Source organism: Piliocolobus tephrosceles, chromosome 19 (genome assembly GCF_002776525.5).
Source record: "Piliocolobus tephrosceles isolate RC106 chromosome 19, ASM277652v3, whole genome shotgun sequence".
NCBI lineage: Eukaryota > Metazoa > Chordata > Mammalia > Primates > Cercopithecidae > Piliocolobus > Piliocolobus tephrosceles.
The window spans coordinates 61,143,433-61,159,957 of record NC_045452.1 but is presented as its reverse complement, the minus strand read 5'-3'; the positions used below and the strand labels follow the sequence as shown (position 1 = coordinate 61,159,957).

The window sequence follows — 16,525 nt, the reverse complement described above, 5'->3', positions numbered from 1 at the left end:
AACAACAACAACAACAACAACAACAACAACAACAACAACAACAACAACAACAAAGAAAGAAATAGAAAGCCAACATGAATTGCTTGCCATCTCTTATCTCTAAATCTTTATGTGCCCTGTTTCATTCTTCTCAGTCTTACTTTTCTAATGCTCATCTACTTGGTAAATATGGCCATGCCAAAATTTTCAAACTCCTGTTCCTTTAGTTCAAAAGACAAGGCAGATTGATATATTCTCAAACTGAATTCCAAATTTTGGGAAAGAAAATCCCAAAATTTGCCTCTTTTTTTTTTTTTTTTTTTTTTTAAATCCCTGGGCCACTTTCCAAGGCTAGAAGAGAGTCACACAACAATAATATATTTATTGCAGTCCACTCTGTATAACCCCCAAAGCTTGTTTCTTAGTCCTTAAAATACACATGCATGCATAAATTAAGGAGCTGGACTTTTTTTTTTTTTTTTTTTTTGAATGTTCAAGTACAACCACCCTGGCTTTCTGACCAATGAATTGGCCTTGATTTGTAGCACAAAGGGAACATTGACTAGCATTTTATTGAAACATAAAAAACAGAGGGATGATGTTCTTATCAAATCTCCACTTACAAGAAACATGACATCAAATGAATGGATAAAAGGTTAATTTTTCAAAAATTATGTTGTGATACTTGGCTATCCTTTTTCGAGGAAAAATTAATTTTTCTACTACATACCTGTCTTAGTTCACTCAGGCTGCTATAACAAAATACCATAAACTGGGTAGCTTATAAAGAACAGAAATTTATTTCTCACAGTTCTAGAGGCTGGGAAGTGAAATGAAAGATCAGGGTGATGGCAGATGTGGTGTACGGTGAGGGCCCTCTTCTGGGTTGTAGACTGCTGACTTCTAGCTGTGCCTGTACATTGGTGGAAGGGTGATGCAACTTTCTGGGGCCATTTTTGTAATGGCACTAAACCCATTCATGACACCTTCACTCTTATGACCTTATCTTCCGAGGGCCCCATTTCCTGAAACCATCACCTTGGAGATTAAGACTTCAACATATACATCTTGGGGGGAACACAAACATTCAGATCATAACAACACTAGCCATTAAAAAATGCAGATAGAAAAAGTGTGTAATAGTAAAAAAGTGTAAAAAACAAAGAAACCCACATGACCATAAAATATAAGATAATTTGTTTGGAAACATGGGCAAAAGAGGTGATGTTTAAACATAGTATAATATGGTTTGGCTGTGTCCCCACCCAAATCTCATCTTGAATTGTAATTCCCACAATTCCCACGTGTTGTGGGAGGGACCCAGTGGGAGGTAATTGAATCATGGGGGTGGGTCTTTTCTGGGCTAGACTCATGATAGTGAATACGTTTTATGAGAGCTGATGGTTTTATAAACGGGTGTTTGCCTGCACAAGATCTCTTCTCTTGTCTGCTGCCATGTGAAATGTGCCTTTCGCCTTCCACCATGATTGTGAGACCTCCCTGGCCATGTGGAGCTGTGAGTTTAATGGTAAACTTCTTTCTTTTGTAAATTGCCCAGTCTCAGGTATGTCTTTATCAGGAGTGTGAAAGTCGACTAATAATACATAGTACAAAAGAAAAAAAGTAATGGGAAAAATTAATAAATTTGTTTATATCAGAATGTAAGACTTAATTAAGGACAGCACATAAATTTAAAGCTTAATGTGGTAGTCAGTTTTATATGTCCATGTGGGTAAGCTATGGTTTCCTATTAGTCAATAAAACCCAATATAGGTGTTACTGTGAAGATATTTGGAATAAGATGTGGTTTGGCTCCGTGTCCCCACCCAAATCTCATGTTGAATTTTAATTCCCAGTGTTGGAGGAGGGACCTGGTAGAAGGTGATTGGATCATGGGGGTGGATTTCCCCCTTGTTGTTCTTGCTATAGTGAGTGAGTTCTCATGAGATCTGGTTATTTAAAAGTGTGTAGCACTTCCACCTTCGCTCTCTCTCTCATCACCATGTGAAGATGTGCCTGCTTCCCTTTCACTTTCTGCCATGATTGTAAGTTTCCAGAGGCCTCCCCAGCCTTGCCTCTAGTACAGCTTGCAGAACTGTGAGTCAATTAAACCTCTTTTCTTTATAAATTACCCAGTTTCAGGTATTTCTTTGTAGCAGTGTGAGAACAGACTAATATAGAAGATTTGATTAAAGTCCATAGTAAGTTGACTTTAGTAATGAAGATTATTCTAGGTAATATAAGTGAAGTGGGCCTAATTCAATCTGTATAAAGGCCATAAAAGAATAATTTAGGTTTTCCTAGGGGGAAGAAACTCTGCTTTATGGATAACAGCTTTAGTTTATGTCAAGAGTCCCAGCTTGCCCCTCCTCAAAGCCTGCCCTACAGATTTTAGACTTGCCTAACAAGTTCCCACAGTTGCATAAGCCAATTCTTGCAGTAACTCTTTTAATATATGTCTTCTGGAGGTCATATTTCTCTTGATGAATACAGAGTGATACAACAAGTCATAGCTTGAAAGCAAATATTTGTGTATGTTATTGAAAAGGTGTAGATTTCAGACCAGGATGGTGAAGTAAGAAGTCTTGGGCCCCAGTTCCCCTTACAGAAAGTTCAACTACCAACTATTCATGGACTAGAACATTCTTTCAAAAACCTTAACACCTGGAAACAAGTATGAGACACCAGCATGATACATAGAAATGAACAGTATCTGAATTAGAAAGGTAAGAGGACTAGTCTCACTCTGACCATGCTCTCTGTCCCCCGAGTCAGCACAGTGTCAGACAGAGGATTTTCCTGGACTCAGTTTCTACAACGGGGAAAGAGGACTGGGGCAAGTCATTCAGCTTCCTTAGCATTCCAAGGTACTTATACAAAGCCAACTCTGATCTCACTCCATGGGGAACACTAAAATAAATAGCATGGCTTGCCTGTCCTTGGATTAAATAGAAACAAAGAAATGTGACCAGTGCACAAATCTTGATGGTAGCTCAGTGTTCCTGCCAGCTGAAGTACTGAGTCAGAGATATCAGCTAAACTTACAGCACACTTTTGAAACTGAGCTGCTTGACTTTGATGGAAATCATAATCTAGCTTGAACCACTAGACTGTTATTCTTCCTAGCCAGCTTAAGAACCCACCCCAACTACCCTGCCCAATTAGGGAGGTTCCCACTTCCATGAATCTCAGCAAAGCAAAGGGCTACATTGGCTTTATCCAGGAAGGTAAACAGCAACTCCACATAGCCAAAAAGCCTGCCCTATAACCCTGCATAGACAGGGAGATTCTCGCCTCTGCAGATCTCAGGAAAGTTAAGTGGCTGTACACCAGCCTAACCCAGAAAGGCAAGCAGTGGCTCTGAGCAGTCAAAAATCGACACAACAGTCCTGCCCAGGTAGAAAGATTCTCGCCTCTGTATTTTTTGGAGAAATAGAACAGCTAGTCCTGCTTGATCTGAAATGTTGGACAGCCACTTATCTAAGCCTATAGCTCACCCTACATAGCTCCACCCAGACAGCGGGAAAATCTCCAATTATACATTTCTTTTTATTATTATTGTTATTATACTTTAAGTTCTGGGGTACATGTGCATAATGTGCAGGTTTGTTGCATATGTATACATGGGCCATGTTGGTGTGCTGCACCCATTAACTCGTCATTTACATTAGGTATATCTCCTAATGCTATCCCTCCTCCCTCCCCACTCCCCACAATAGGCCCGGGTGTGTGATGTTCCCCTTCCTGTGTCCAAGTGATCTCATTGTTCAATTCCCACCTATGATATTACACATTTCTAAGGAGCATAGCCTCAGGTCTCACCGCCCAGATAAGTGTCTCCATCTAACTTTAGAGCCCAACCTGCAGCCATGCTCAACCACATATTCCAAATAGTGGAAATGCCCAAGCATGGAGTATATCTTGTGGCCAGCCTGACCAGAAGCCATCACAATACCCCGTAGCTCCACCTGATACTAGAGCAAATGTAGTGGCCCAGCTGACTAGAGATCGCATAACAAGCTCTGCTTTCCTTAGGTCATCATGAGCTGGCACTTCCAGAATCACAGGCTAGACTAAATAGTAAGACATTATCCCTTCCAAAGACCTTGTAAGGACTAAGAGAAGGGGCTGTCTCTTCAGACGCACAGACAACAACATAAGGGCACAAATATTACAAAGAATTAGGAAATCAGGACACTTCAAAAAGAAACTAATAAAGCTCCAATAGTGTAACCCAAAGAAATAGGGATCTATAAAATGACTAAATAATGATTTAGAATAATACTCATAAAGAAGTTTATTGAATTACAAAAATATACAGATAGAAAATTTACTGAAATTTGGAAAATACCCAAAAAGAATATTGACAAGAAAATAGAAACAGTAAAAAAGAGCCAGATAGAAATCTTAGAGATGATGAATATAATGATTAAACAGAAACATTCAATAGAAAGTTTAAATAGCAAAATTAATCAAGTGGAAGAAAGAATCCATGAGCTGGAAGATAGAACACTGAAACTCTTCAGTAAGAGGAGTTAAGAAAAAAAGAATGAAAAAGAATTAAAAAAGCCTATGGGAATTATGAAATTCCATCAAGAAACTAAACCTTTCAATCACAGGAATTCCAGAAGGAGAGCAAAGAGAGAAAGGGCCAGAAAGCATATTTAATAAAATGATGGTTAAAATTGTCCGAATCTGGAAAAGATACGAACACACAGGCGCAGAAAGCATGGAAGTCCTTGTCAAAATTAATTCAAAGAGGAGTATACTAAGACATAAAATAATCAAACTATCAAAAATTAAAGACAAATAACAAATTCTAAAAGCAGCAAGAGATGAGAAACATACCACACACAAAGGAAGGCTGATACAACTGTCAGTGGATTTCTTAGCAAACTCTACAAGCCTGGAGAGTAGGATGATATATTCAAAGTGCGGAATGAAAAAAAAAAAGTCAACGAAGAGTACTTTATCTAGCAGAGCTGTTCTTTAGAAATGAAGAAAAGACAAAGATTTTCCCAAAGAAAAGCTGAGAGGGTTCATTGCCAGACCTGACTTATAAGAAATGTTAAAAGGAGTTTTCAAGCTAGAAAAAGGGTGCTATTGAGTAACAGAAAAACATTTGAAGGTATAAAACTCATTCATAAAAGTCAGTACACAGTCAAATTCAGAATACTATGATATTTTAACATTAGTGTGTAAATCAATTGTATCTTTAGTATGAAAGCTAAAATTCAAAACTATTGAAAATAATAATTACAATAATTTGTTAGGGAATATGCAATATAAGAAGATACAAATCATACCATCAAAAATTCAAAAGGGGGGAGAAGTTGGGTTAAAATGTAGTATTTTTTGTTGTTATCGTTTCTTTTGATAAAAGTTAAGCTGTTATCTGCTTAAAATGATCTGTTATATCTATAACAAGTTTTTTGTAAGCCTCATAATTACAACATAGCAAAAATCTGTAATATATATTCAAAAATCAAAAGCAAGAAATCAACATACTACTAGAGAAAATAATTTATCCACAAAGGAAGATAGTAAGATAGGAAGAAAGGATCTATAAAACAAATGGAAATAAAACAAATGAAAATAAATTGATTAAATTCTCCAATTAAAAGACATTGAAAGGTTGAATGGATAGAATAATCAGACCAAACTATATACTGCCTACATGAGACTCACTTCACTGGTAAGGACACACATAGACTGAAAGTAAAGGGATGGAAAAATATTTCATACAAATGGAAATCAAGAGAGCAGGGGTAGCTTTCCTTGTACCAGGTAAAATAGACTTTAAACACCATTAAAAGAAACAAAGGTCATTACATAATGATAAAACAGTCAATCCAGTAAGAGAATATAACCATCATAAATACACATTCACTCAATATCAAAGAATCTAAATATACAAAGCAAATATTAATAAATCTAAAGGAATACATTAACTGTAATATAATATAGCAGGGGACTTCAATGCCTCACTTAGAGCAATGGCAGATCATCCAGACAGAAAATCAACAAAGAAGCATTAAATTTAATTTGCATTCTATACGAAATGGACATAACAGACATTTGCAGAACACTCCATTCAACAGCTGCAGCACAAACATTCTTCTCAAATGCACATGGAACATTCCAGGATACATCATCTATTAGACCACAAAATAAGTCTTAACAAATTTAAAATGTTTGGAATCATGTCAAGTACTTGTTCTGATCATAATGGTTTAAAACTAGAAATCAATAACAGGAGGAAATTCAGAAACTTTACAAATACCTTATAATTAAGGAACATACTCCTTAACAACCAGTAGTCAATGAAGATATTAAAAAGAAAATTTTAAAACCTTTGTGAGACAAATGAAAATGGAAACACAGCATACCAAAACCTATGGAATACAGTAAAAGTGGCTCTAATAAGGAAGTCTGTAGCAGCAAACACCTAATTCAAAGCTCCCAAACAGCAAAAGAAATCAACAGAGTAAACAGACAACTTACAGAATGGCAGAAAATATTTGCAAACTGTGCATCTGAGAAAGTACTAATATCCAGAATCTACAAGAAACTCAACCTAATAAGAAAACACACACACACACACACACACACACACACACACACACACACACAAATAAGTTCATTAAAAGGTAGGCAAAGGAGAGAAATTTTTCAAAAGAAGACATACAAACAGCCAAAAATTATATGAAAAATAAAAAATAGAAAAACACAGATTTTGGCAAGGATTTGGAAAAAAGAGAAAGCTATACACTCTGGGAATGTACCAGCTCTATGGAAAACAGGATATTGATTGCTCAAAAAGTTAAAAATAGAACTACCATTTGACCAGGAATCCCACTACTGGATATCTATCCAAAGGAAAAGAAATCATTATATAAAAAATGTGCCTCCACCCATATGTTTTCGCAGCACCATTTATAATAGCAAAGTCCTGGAATCACTCTAAGTGTGCATCAGCAGATGATTGGATAAAGAAAATATGGCATATATATACTATGGAATACTACTTAGCCATAACAAACAATGAAAATGTGTCTTTTACAGCAACATGGATGAAACTGGAAGCCATTATTTATGTGCAACAACTCAGAAACAGGAAGTCAAATATGCATGTTCTCACTTATAAGTAGGAGCTAAACAAGGGTAGACACACACATACAGAGTGGAATAACAAACAATGGAAACTACAAAAGGTTGAAGTATGGGAGAAGGATGAGAAATGAGAAATTACCTACTGTGTACAGTTTACATTTTCAGGTAATGGTACTCCAAAAACCCGGGCTTCACCTCTACATAATAATCCATGTAAAAAAATGTACTCGTTCCCCTAAACCTACAAAGATAAAAAGAAGAAAAAAGAAAAAAAAGTTTATATGAAAAGAAGAAAGATCTTAAATAAACAAGCTAACGTTATACTTCAAGAAATAGAAAAACAAGAACTAATTAAATTCACAATTAATAGAAGGGTGGAAATAATAAAGATCAGAGCAGAAATAAATGGAGTTTGTTTTTTTGAAAAGATAAACAAATTGACATTTAGCTAGACTAAATAAAAAAAAAAGAGGAAATAACAGGTAAAAAAGAAGACATTACAAATACAGAAATACAAAAGATCATAGGAGTCTATAACAAACAATTATATGCCAACAAATTGAATAACCCTAGAAGAAATGGATAAATTGCTGGACGCACACAACCTACCAAGACTGAATCATGAAGAAATAGGAAGTCTGAATGGACCAATAATGAGTAATAAAATTGAATCAGTAATAAAAAGTGTCCAATCAAAGAAGAGCCCCAAACTTGATTGCTTTACTGCTGAATTCTAACAAACATTTAAAGAGGAGCTAATACCAGTTCTAATCAAACTACTCCAAAAAGACTGAAGAAGCAGGAATTCTCAAAATTAATTCTACCAGGCTGGCATTATTCCATTACCAAACCCAGACAAGGATGCAACAAAAATCAAAATCAGGCCAGTCATGGGATACATATAACTATGGAATGCTAAATTTGGATATGGAGTTAGAATACCTAACTGTGCAACAGTTTGATTACTTTCAGCTGACCTCCTTTGATTACACTAGCTTTATGGGCCCCTGAGTGTGGTGTTAGCGGTGGTTGCAATATTGACCTGCTGGCTATGTGAAGCTGCTCAACAGCTACCCAGTCTTCATGTCCTTTTGTGAATTATTTCCGGAAAGAAATGGATTCCTAGCTCTCAATTGTAATCTCACTGCAGAGTAATGTTGGATAATACATCAGCCTCAAGAAAATTTCCAGATTAAATTGTCTGGGTGAGAAGTACAAAAGTGTGTCTACTGGAACTGCAAGCTAATTGTGTCACATTCTTGGCTTTTTGGTTTTAAGTTACATGTTAAATGTGTATTTGAAGAAAGAGCTTTTAGTTAAAGACTATGGGAAAAAAAGACATTTGTCTCCCTTTCATTCTCTCAGAAATTGCTAAAGAAATAACTTCAGTCAAAAGCTGTGCATATGTGGGAGGGGGTAGAAAAGTGGGGAAGGGGCGATGTTCCTCCTCACTTTCAATGAAAGAGGAAATGGCTGTGTTCCCATATCCTGAATTTGTCATAAACCTGCCAAATATATGGAATGTGGCCTGGAATGAGAGAGACCATACTTAGTGCTGACCTATCTCCTCTGATCTTTAGCAGGAAATTGTAAAAGTAAATGTTATAGTCTTGAAAGGGCTAGCCAACTATTCTTTGATTAAAGTGAAGTGAGCTAGAGAGATCGATGGGCAACCAGAGAATATAATAAAGATCTAAAGTAAAGGGGGGAAGCATGATAGCAAATTGTTTCTCGTATCTGAGATCTAGCTCCTAGTTAGGGGAAAATGCTTGGGGGAGGAGGAAAGTAAAGATGGAATATTTCCAGATAACAACCAATAGAACTTGTGGATTGAGGAACATTGCAATTTCTTAAACAGAAAACTGCAGAGACATTTTTTCAGACCAAAAATAAAATAAAAAAAAAAATACCAAACAAACCAAATCAAAACAAAACAAAACAAAAAACCAGATTTTGTAAAAGAATGATTAAGACAATAACCCTAATCAAAATTCAAAATTCTCTGTCTTTCCCACAATAATTTTAAACAACGTTGAACTTATTAAAACAAAGCTATGAGAAGACATAGACCAGTTTGAGATACATTTCTAAAAAGGGCACATACATTATAAGAAGAACAACCCATGGAAAAGCAGACTTGTTAAGGGAAAAGTTTTCTATATTAAAAAAATTACAAATAAAAGGAGCTTTTAAGAACTCAAAAAAGGCATACAATAATTCAAAGAAGAAATTGTAAAAAATAGATGGAGATTAAGATCAAACTAGTAGTGCTTGAGAATAAAATGAGAGAGAGAAAAAAATAGACATATTGCAGAGATGATGCTACTGCCTCTGGTTAGAATGTAGAAAGAAGTAAAAAGCCTATGGTCCCATCATAACAAGAAATCCCTGATACACAACACACACACACACACACACACACACACACACACACACACTCTTCTTTGAACACTTCTTTAAAGCCATCTAAGAACTGTGGATATAAAGTAGAATAAAGGAGTCTATAGAAGTCTAAAGATTTCAGAAGAATGATCACTTTCTAAGTTTCTGTGTCAGGTAGAACTGGAGGATACTTCCATACTTTGGAGCAATTGCAGAGATTGTGGGCTGGGTGGGCAGAGGAGCAAGTCTTTCATTGGTTGGAGAGAAACCTATCAGCTTTTGATGAAGTATTAAGATAGCATGCCAGATATAAAACTGGAAGAGCCCCAAATGCCAAGTAAGTCCTTTCTGGACAGTAATTTTTTCACATGTAAATTTTGCCAGGTAATTACACACTGGAAAAAAGTCTGAAAAAGATAAAGAGATTTACAATCTTGAAATACCACAATTTTGAAGTCTCACTGTCTTGCTTCTCATGGTCTTGCAACCTCACAGTCACAAATTCCTGTTGTCTAAGGTCTTAAAGTATTTCATTGGTTGGAGAGAAACCAATCAAATTTTGATGAACTAAAACATACTTGTATATGTATAAGTATATACATATACCTTAATAAGTGTATATATTCTTATATAAGAACGTGTGTGTATATATATTACTCTAATATATATGTGTGTGTGTGTACAAATCAATGGCTAAGTTGTTTAGTGGCATGATTATTTTGGTGGGGCCTTAGAAATTTAAGCACCAAAAGTCTAATAAGACTTCTATTTTCTTTCAGCCTAGGATCCAATTTCCTGTGTTGCCACAGGGCTGATATCTTTGATCTATTAAAATCTGCATTGGTATAGGTAGGTGGCAGCTATGGTTGGATTCTGTTCAACTGTGTCTTTAATCACTTTGAATATAAGGCAAGGCTCTCTCTCTAGGAAGGCTTAAGGACGGAGCACCATCAAACTTCAATATGAGAGTCTTTAAGACTAAGAGACCATGAGATCTCAATATTGTAAGACTGTGAGACTGTAAGGCAGCACGCTGTTATGGTTTTGAATAACAAAAGACTGTATACACACAAACACATATACACACAATCCAGATGTTAGATTTAGCAGGCAGACTTTAAAATAACATATAGCTGTTTTAAAAAATTCATACGGTAAAGGAATAGACAATTTCAAGAGATATTTGAATGTATAAAATAGAACAAAATTGAAATCTAATTTAGAACTGAAAAGCAAAATATATTTAAAATTAAAAAATTGATAGATTTGCATTAGCTTGGACATTGTAGAAGAAATTACAAGTAAATAAAACGTCAAAATAAACTATTCAACATAAAGCACAGAGAGAAATAAATTGATCAAATTGAACAGAGTCTCAGTGAGCTGTGGGAAGGTACAAGTAGTTTCACATTCATATGATAGGAATATTGGATAGAAAAGAGAAAATGAAAGAGTATATTTAAAGAGATAATGATTATATGTCTTTAAAAATTTTAAGAAAGGCCAGGTACAGTGGCTTGTGCATGTAATTTCAGCACTTTGGGAGGCTTAGGTAGGGGACTGCTTGAGCCTAAGAGTTTGAGACCAGCGTGGGCAGCATAGGGAGACCCCATCTCTAGCCAGGCACATGGTGGTGCACACCTGTGGTCCCAGCTACTCAGAAGGCTGAGTTGGGAGGATCATTTGCATCTGGGAGGTCAATGCTGCAGTGAGCCATGATTGTGCTACTGCATTCCAGCCTGGGTGACAGAACAATATTATGTCTCAAAAAAAAAAAAAAAAAAAAAAGAAAAAGGAAGATACTAACCCACAAATCCAAGAAGCATGACCAATATAGCAAGATAATTACAAGGAAAACCATTTTTAGGCACTTCATGGTCAAAATGCTGACAACCACAGGTTTACAGAAAATTTTCCAAGTATTCAGAAAAATGAGACACTTTACATATAGGGTTACCATGATAAGGATGATGGCTGTATTTTCATCTGAAATAATGAATACCAGAAGATAATGGAAAAACATCTTTTAACTGCTGAATGAGTTAACCAAAAAAAAAAAAAAAAAAAAAAAATCCTTAAAAATAAAGAAAATTTGAGTTTAGGATAAATGAAACCCATGCTAATATACTGCCAATAGAACTGCCCTACAGAAAAATGCTAAAGTAATCTTTTCAGGTTGAGGAGAAATGATACCAGATATAAACTTGAACCTAGAGGAGAAGAGATTATATGGATTTGGAAATAGTCAACATGTGGGGGACATAAATAATTATGTTTTAAAAATGTTCTTATTTTCTATTTAAGAAAATTGGTTATTTAAAGCAAGGTATTTATCTATTCTCTCACTGCTATAAAGATACTACCCAAGACTGGGTAATTTATGAAGAAAAGAGGTTTAAGTGACCCACAGTCCTGCATGGCTGGGGAGGCCTCAGAAAACTTACAATCATGGCGGAAGGCGAAAGGGAAGCAGGGACATCTGACATGGCAGCAGAAGAGAAAGACAGCAGGAGAAACTGCCACTTTTAAACTGTCAGATCTTGTGAGAACTCCCTCACTATCATGAAAACAGCTTGGAAAAAATTGCCCCCATGATCCAATCACCTCCCACCAGATCCCTCCCTTGACACATGGGGATTACAATTTGAGATGAGATTTGGGTGGAGACACAGAGCTAAAACATATCAAGCAATAATAAAATAATGTAAGATTTGCATACTGAAGTAAAATATTTGACCACAGTGCCCCAGATAATACAAAGTAAATAATGGAATTGTAAATAATATTCACGTGCTCGCTTCAGCAGCACATATACTAAAATTGGAGTGATACAGAGAAGATTAGCATGGCCCCTGCGCAAGGATGACATACCAATTTGTGAAGCGTTCCATATTTTTTCAACAAAATTGATAGATCATTAGCAAGACTAATAAAGAAGAAAAGAGAGAAGAATAAAGAAGAAAAGAGAGAAGAATCAAATAGATACAATAAAAAATGATAAAGGGGATATCACCACCAACCCCACAGAAATACAAACTACCATCAGAGAATACTATAAACACCTCTATGCAAATAAAACAGAAAACCTAGAAGAAATGGATAATTTCCTAGACACTTACACTCTCCCAAGACTAAACCAGGAAGAAGTTGAATCCCTGAATAGACTAATAGCAGGCCCTGAAATTGAGGCAATAATTAATAGCCTACCAACCAAAAAAGGTCAGGACCAGATGGATTCACAGCCGAATTCTACAAGAGGTACAGGGAGTAGCTGGTACCATTCCTTCTGAACCGATTCCAATCAATAGAAAAAGAGGGAATCCTCCCTAACTCATTTTATGAGGCCAACATCATCCTGATACCAAAGCCTGGCAGAGACACAACAAAAAAAGAGAATTTTAAACCAATATCCCTGATGAACATCGATGCAAAAATCCTCAATAAAATACTGGCAAACCGAATCCAGCAGCACATCAATAAGCTTATCCACCATGATCAAGTAGGCTTCATCCCTGGGATGCAAGGCATGAAAGGCTGGTCAACATACACAAATCAATAAACGTAATCCAGCATATAAACAGAATCAAAGACAGGAACCACATGATTATGTCAATAGATGCAGAAAAGGTTTTTGACAAAATTCAACAGCACTTCATGCTAAAAATGCTCAATAAATTCGGTATTGATGGAACGTACCTCAAAATAATAAGGGCTATTTATGACAAACCCACAGCTAATATCATACTGAATGGGCAAAAACTGGAAAAATTCCCTTTGAAAACTGGCACAAGACAGGGATGCTCTCTCTCACCACTCCTATTCAACATAGTGTTGGAAGTTCTGGCTAGGGCAATCAGGCAAGAGAAAGAAATAAAGGGTATTCAGTTAGGAAAAGGGGAAGTCAAATTGTCCCTGTTTGCAGATGACATGATTGTCTATTTAGAAAACCCCATCATCTCAGCTCAAAATCTCCTTAAGCTGATAAGCACCTTCAGCAAAGTCTCAGGATACAAAATTAATGTGCAGAAATCACAAGCATTCTTATACACCAGTAACAGACAAACAGAGAGCCAAATCATGGATGAACTCCCATTCACAATAGCTTCAAAGAGAATAAAATACCTAGGAATCCAACTTACAAGGGATGTCAAGGACCTCTTCAAGGAGAACTACAAACCATGGCTCAGTGAAATAAAAGAGGACATAAACAAATGGAAGAACATACCATGCTCATGGATAGGAAGAATCAATATTGTGAAAATGGCCATACTGCCCAAGGTAATTTATAGATTCAATGCCATCCCCTTTAAGCTACCAATGACTTTCTTCACAGAATTGGAAAAAACTGCTTTAAAGTTCATATGGAACCAAAAAAGACCCCGCATTGCCAAGTCAATCCTAAGCCAAAAGAACAAAGCTGGAGGCATCACACTACCTGACTTTATACTACAAGGCTACAGTAACTAAAACAGCATGGTACTGGTACCAAAACAGAGATATAGACCAGTGGAACAGAACAGAGCCCTCAGAAATAACACCACACATCTACAGCCATCTGATCTTTGACAAACCTGACAAAAACAAGAAATGGGGAAAGGATTCCCTATTTAATAAATGGTGCTGGGAAAACTGGTTAGCCATAAGTAGAAAGCTGAAACTGGATTCCTTCCTTACACCTTATACAAAAATTAATTCCAGATGGATTAAAGACTTACATGTTAGACCTAAAATCATAAAAACCCTAAAAGAAAACCTAGGTAATACCATTCAGGACATAGGCATGGGCAAGGACTTCTTGTCTAAAACACCAAAAGCAATGGCAACAAAAGTCAAAATTGACAAATGGGATCTAATTAAACGAAAGAACTTCTGCACAGCAAAAGAAACTGCCATCAGAGTGAACAGGCAACCTACAGAATGGGAGAAAATTTTTGCAATCTACTCATCTGATAAAGGGCTAATATCCAGAACCTATAAAGAACTCAATCAAATGTACAAGAAAAAAACAAACGACCCCATCAAAAAGTGGGCAAAGGATATGAACAGACACTTCTCAAAAGAAGACATTTATACAGCCAACGGACACATGAAAAAATGCTCATCATCACTTACCATCAGAGAAATGCAAATCAAAACCACAATGAGATACAATCTCACACCAGTTAGAATGGCAATCATTAAAAAATCAGGAAACAACAGGTGCTGGAGAGGATGTGGAGAAATAGGAACACTTTTACACTGTTGGTGGGACTGTAAACTAGTTCAACCATTGTGGAAAACAGTGTGGCGATTCCTCAAGGATCTAGAACTAGAAATGCCATTTGACCCAGCCATCCAATTACTGGGCATATACCCAAAGGATTATAAATCATGCTGCTATAAAGACACATGCACACATATGTTTACTGCGGCACTATTCACAATAGCAAAGACTTGGAATCAACCCAAACATCCATCAGTGACAGACTGGATTAAGAAAATGTGGCACATATACACCATGGAATACTATGCAGCCATAAAATGGATGAGTTTATGTCCTTTGTAGGGACATGGATGCAGCTGGAAACCATCATTCTCAGCAAACTATCGCAAGAACAGAAAACCAAACACCTCATGTTCTCACTCATTGGTGGGAATTGAACAATGAGATCACTTGGACACAGGAAGGGGAACATCACACAGCGGGGCCTATTGTGGGGAGGGGGGCGGGGGGAGGGATAGCATTAGGAGATATACCTAATGTAAACGACGAATTAATGGGTGCAGCACACCAACATGGCTCATGTATACATATGTAACAAACCTGCACGTTGTGCACCCTAGAACTTAAAGTATAATAATAATAATAAAGTAATATTCACTAAGTGTATAATATTAACTCAAAGCAAACTGCGGTAAGTTAAGGATGTGTATTATAATCCCTAGAGCAAGAATTAGAACATATAAATTAGCATAGCTGGAAATTCAGTTGAAGCCTGGTGTAATGTTGCATACCTGTAGTCCTAGCTACTCAGGAGGCTGAGGCAAGAGTATTGCCCAAGTCCAGGAGTTAGAGACTACATACAGTGAGCCACGATTGTGCCACTGCACTCCAGCCTGGGTGACAGAATGAGATTCTGTCTCTAAAAAAATAGAAAAGAAAATAATACAATAAAAATGCAATTGAGAAAATAAAATACTATAAAAACTCAATACTCAAAACGAGAGAAAATGAGTACAAAATGTAAGAAATACAATGAGCAAGAAAATCAAATTGCAAATGGTAGGCTAAAACCTGACTACATAAATAATTACATTAAAGTAATGGATTCAAACCTGAAATTATAATACAGAGATAGAGAATTAAACAAAGTAAGGCCACACTATAACCTATTTAAATGTAAAGACTAGTCTGGGTACGGTGGCTCACGCCTGTAATCCCAGCACTTTGGGATGCTGAGGTGGAAGGATCATGAGGTTGGGGGTCCAAGACCAGCCTGACCAACATGGTGAAACCTTGTCTCTACTAAAAATACAAAAATTAGCCGGGTGTGGTGGTGCGTGCCTGAATCCTAGCTACTCAGGAGGCTGAGGCAGGTAAATCACTTGAATCCGGGAGGTGGAGGTTGCAGTGAACTGAGATTGTGCCACTGCACTCCAGCCTGGGCGACAAAGCGAGACTCTGCATTGGGGGAAAAAAATATATATATATACATGTATATACACACACACACACACACACACACACACACACCCATACATATATATATGTATGTATGAAGACTAAGAAGTTGAAATTAAGGATGAAAACAGATTTAACATTTAAATATTAAGCAATAAAAAAATTTGTGTTGTGGCCATAATATCAGAAAAAGTAGATTTTAAGACAAGGAGCATTACAAGAGATAATGAGTGATATTTTGCAATAAGTGGTTAATTTATTGGGAAGGCATAAGAGTCTTAAGTATATATAAGAAAACTTCAAAATACATGATGCAAAGCTGTCAGAATTAAAGGAAAGAAGAGATGAACCCAAGAACATAGTTGCAAAATTTAACATCCTTGTGATGGT

The 16,525-nt window shown here is 36.4% G+C and overlaps 1 protein-coding gene and 1 non-coding gene across 2 annotated transcripts in view; both read left to right on the top strand.

Moving 5' to 3' along the window:
• CHODL (chondrolectin) overlaps window positions 1-16,525 on the top strand; it is a 467,165-nt gene that overhangs the window by 128,507 nt on the left and 322,133 nt on the right. The window lies entirely within an intron of this gene.
• On the top strand, window positions 12,265-12,371 carry LOC111553013. The gene has a single exon (XR_002734803.1). It is a non-coding gene; the product is annotated as a U6 spliceosomal RNA (small nuclear RNA).